This window comes from Hyperolius riggenbachi, unplaced genomic scaffold (genome assembly GCF_040937935.1).
Source record: "Hyperolius riggenbachi isolate aHypRig1 unplaced genomic scaffold, aHypRig1.pri scaffold_269, whole genome shotgun sequence".
In the NCBI taxonomy this organism is placed as follows: Eukaryota; Metazoa; Chordata; class Amphibia; order Anura; family Hyperoliidae; genus Hyperolius; species Hyperolius riggenbachi.
The window spans coordinates 98,308-102,481 of record NW_027152480.1 but is presented as its reverse complement, the minus strand read 5'-3'; the positions used below and the strand labels follow the sequence as shown (position 1 = coordinate 102,481).

General features: G+C 48.7%; 1 long non-coding RNA gene across 1 annotated transcript; it reads right to left on the bottom strand.

Annotated features, from left to right (window-relative positions):
- Positions 1-507: 507 nt before the first annotated feature.
- Positions 508-2,216, bottom strand: LOC137543865 (uncharacterized). Its single transcript, XR_011025653.1, has 3 exons — positions 2,053-2,216; positions 637-690; positions 508-541 (listed from the first exon to the last, which is right to left on the bottom strand). It is a non-coding gene; the product is annotated as an uncharacterized lncRNA (long non-coding RNA).
- Positions 2,217-4,174: the final 1,958 nt, after the last annotated feature.

Here is a 4,174-nt window from a genome sequence, read left to right as displayed (position 1 = left end):
ACTGCACAGGCTGACAGCACTGGACCACGCTCAAAAACTTCATTCTATACCTGCACTACAACATCTGCAAGCTTGGAAATGCTGTAGCAGTAAAGGCAGCTGTTTGGCTTACCTTGTCCCTGCGCTGCCCTAGGCCAGGGCCTACGTAACCTTCTCTTAAATGAGGGCCGGAGTTTAGTTACACAAGGGCAAACCACAAATGAAATACCATATCACCATCGCTATTAACATAATTACAGAACAATATAATGCTATACACTATAGCATTACACATGTCATTTCAGTTAAATTGTCTACTTTAAAATAGCTAAACTACTATCAATAACATATTTAAGTGACAAATGAATGGCTGGACCAAGACATTCTATGTTCCTGCCACATTTCTGAACACTCATCCTTTAGAGACAAAATGTCACCCTAAATATTCCGTCCACAAGTACAAGCAATGTACAAATAACAAATACTATACCCGTTTCTGCAGCTTCTTATTGATGCGACATTGCAATTGGCTTGACGGGAACGGATGGTGCATAACATCCTCCTGAGGACCAACAATAATACACATCATCAGATACACAACAAACACCTATGTGCATCACATAAATAAACATCACACATAATGATATGATCACTTACATCAGTCTTAGATTCCGATACTTCAACCTCAGACCCTACATTAAGATTATGAGCCTGGAGACAGACGAAAAAAATACAATGTTGACCATGTTGACATATTCAACCTGCACACAATACTATGTTCCTAAATATATGGGGGGGGGGGAGGGAGAGAGAGAAAGACAGACAGACACAGACAGACAGACAGAGACACACACACACACACACACAGAGAGAGAGAGACAGAGAGACAGAGAGATAGACAAAGAGACACACAGACAGAGAGAGAGAGAGAGAGAGACAGACAGACAGACACAGAGAGAGAGAATGTAAGAGAGAGAGAGTGTAAGAGAGAGTGTAAGAGAGAGATTGAGAAAGAGAGAGTGAGAAAGAGAGAGAGAGAGAGAAAGTGAGCGAGACACCGAAAGACAGAGACAGACACAGACAGACAGAGACAGACAGACACAGACAAAGAGTGAAAGAGAGAGACAGAGTCATAAAGAGACAGAGTGAGAGACAGACACACAAAGAAAATAACCAAACAGAGAGAGAGAGAGAGAGAGAGAGAGAGAGAGAGAGAGAGAGACAGAGAGATATACAGAGAGAGAGAGAGAGAGAGAGAGAGAGAGAGAGACAGAGAGACAGAGAGATACAGAGAGAGAGAGAGAGACAGAGAGATATACAGAGAGAGAGAGACAAAGACAGAGAGAAAGAGAGAGAGAGAGACAAAGACAGAGAGAGAGAGAGAGAGAGAGAAAGAGAGAGACAGAGAAGAGAGACAAAGAGACAAAGAGAGAAAGAGAGAAAGAGAGAAAGAAAGAAAGAAAGAAAGAGAAAGAAAGAAAGAGAGATAGAGACAGAGACAGAGACAGAGAGATACAGAAAGTGAACGCCAAACAGAACGAAAAATGAAGAGAGTCTGCGATATATAAACACACATTTACATGTGAAATACAACATTTTGGCGCACATACTAATTAAAAGTACGCATCCACGCACATGCAATCTAATTACATACCCCCCCACACTCCCCTGCCACAATACAACCAGCGCCCCAGTGAAAGGCACAGCTAGGAGCTGCAGCTCTGCCTCTCAGCGCGTCTGTCAGGGCGGAACAACGCCTCTCCACCGCACTTCACAGTCTTCCTTCACTGAGAGGGGCGGGGGAGAGGCAGAGTTCCGCCGAGGATCGACGCACATGGAGCCAGAGCTGCAGATCATAGGCCTGCCTACAAGAAATGACAAATCCACGACCACAAAAGTCTTCTGTTTTGCAGGGGTCAGTGAGAGTGGATTTAGAAAAAATACTATGGAGGTGATGATGCGTTCTCAATATGCCTAGCATGATAAACACATATTCCGAATAACATATACATTTCTGATGTCCAAAATTACATCTAACAGCCATACAATGAACATTACATCAAACATATGTACTTATGTGGCCCAAATCAGAGAGCTTCTTTAGCTCCTTCTGCGACATATCCACGCACACGACAGAGTGTAGGCCTCAAATACACAGATGCGTCACAGCTCACACAGATTTCCACAGGAAATATCCGAGTAACTCCCCAACTAAAAAAACAAAACAAAAACCAAATGCTAATAATCACGAGTGCTTCCCGCACCCTACAATTAAACAAACACTTTGCACACTGCAAATAACTACTGAACCCCCCAAGACAACGCCCCAAGCTCACCCTCAGCACTGTCCTCCTACACTGTATGTCGCAGCACCAGCCACATCTCCCGCCGCCAGACAGACACATGACTATATATACACTACCATTACCCACAAACCTCATGTCATTTAAAGGGGTACCGCCAGGGGCGTAGCTAGAAATGACTGGGCCCCATAGCAAAAAAAATTATGGGCCCCCCCCCCAACGACCTTCCAACCCCATGGACCTCGGACCTCCCACCCAAACATTTTGTGGGGAAATCTGATTTCCCCACAAAGTGCAACCAGATTGTCGGCAGATTTCCCTACAATATGCAACCAGATTCTCTGCAGATTTCCCTACAATATGCAACCATATTGTCGGCAGATTTCCCAACAAAATGCAACCAGATTGTCGGCAGATTTCCCCACAATATGCAACCAGATTGTCGGCAGATTTCCCCACAAAATGCAACCAGATTGTCGGCAGATTTCCCCACAAAATGCAACCAGATTTTTGGCAGATTTCCCTACAATATGCAACCAGATTGTAGGCAGATTTCCCTACAATATGCAACCAGATTGTCGGCAGATTTCCCAACAAAATGCAACCAGATTGGCGGCAGATTTCCCCACAAAATGCAACCAGATTGTCGCCAAATTTCCCCACAAAATGCAATCAGATTGTCGCCAGATTTCCCCACAAAATGCAATCAGATTGTCGCCAGATTTCCCCACAAAATACAGTATATGTAGTTAGGTCTATAGTGGGCTAACATTAATTACCTGGAGGGAGGATGGTTGGGCAGGCTGGTACACTATTTGCGGTGCAGGCGGCACTGCACTGGGTAGGCAGTTAGATAGCTGGGTGGGAGGGTAGGCAGATAGGTAGACCGGTGGGCAGTTAGGTAGCCGGGTGGGGAGTTAGGTAGCCGGGTGGCAGGGTGGGCAGTTAGGTAGCTGGGTGGGCAGGTAGGTAGCCAGGTGGGAGGGTGGGCAGTTAGGTAGCCAGGTGGGAGGGTGGGCAGTTAGGTAGTGGGCAGCTAGGTTGCCGGGTGGGAGAGTGGGCAGTTAGGTAGCCGGGTGGGCAATTAGGTAAACAGGTGGGAGGGTGGGCAATTAGGTAGCCGGGTGGGAGAGTGGCCAGTTAGGTAGCCGGGTGGGAGGGTGGCCAGTTAGGTAGTGGGCAGTTAGGTAGCCGAGAGGGTGGGCAGTAATTAGCCGGGTGGGAGGGCGGGCAGTTAGGTAGTGGGCTGTTAGGTAGCCGGGTGGGAGAGTGGGCTGTTAGGTAGCCGGGTGGGAGAGTGGGCTGTTAGGTAGCCGGGTGGGAGAGTGGGCTGTTAGGTAGCCGGGTGGGAGGGTGGGCTGTTAGGTAGCCGGGTGGGAGGGTGGGCTGTTAGGTAGTGGGCAGTTAGGTAGTGGGCTGTTAGCTAGCCGGGTGGGAGGGTGGCCAGTTAGGTAGTGGGTAATTAGGTAGCCGGGTGGGAGGGTGTTCAGTTAGGTAGTGGGCAGTTAGGTAGCCGGGTGGGAGAGTGGGCAGTTAGGTAGCCGGGTGGGAGGGTGGGCAGTTAGGTAGTGGGCTGTTAGGTAGCCGGGTGGGAGGGTGGCCAGTTAGGTAGTAGGCAGTTAGGTAGCCGGGTGGGAGGGTGTTCAGTTAGGTAGTGGGCAGTTAGGTAGCCGGGTGGGTAGTTAGGTAGCCGGGTGGGCAGTTAGGTAGCGGGCAGTTAGGTAGCCGGGTGGGAGGGTGGCCAGTTAGGTAGTGGGTAGTTAGGTAGCCGGGTGGGAGGGTGTTCAGTTAGGTAGTGGGCAGTTAGGTAGCCGGGTGGGCAGTTAGGTAGCCGGGTGGGCAGTTAGGTAGTGGGCAGTTAGGTAGCCGGGTGGGAGGGTGGCCAGTTAGGT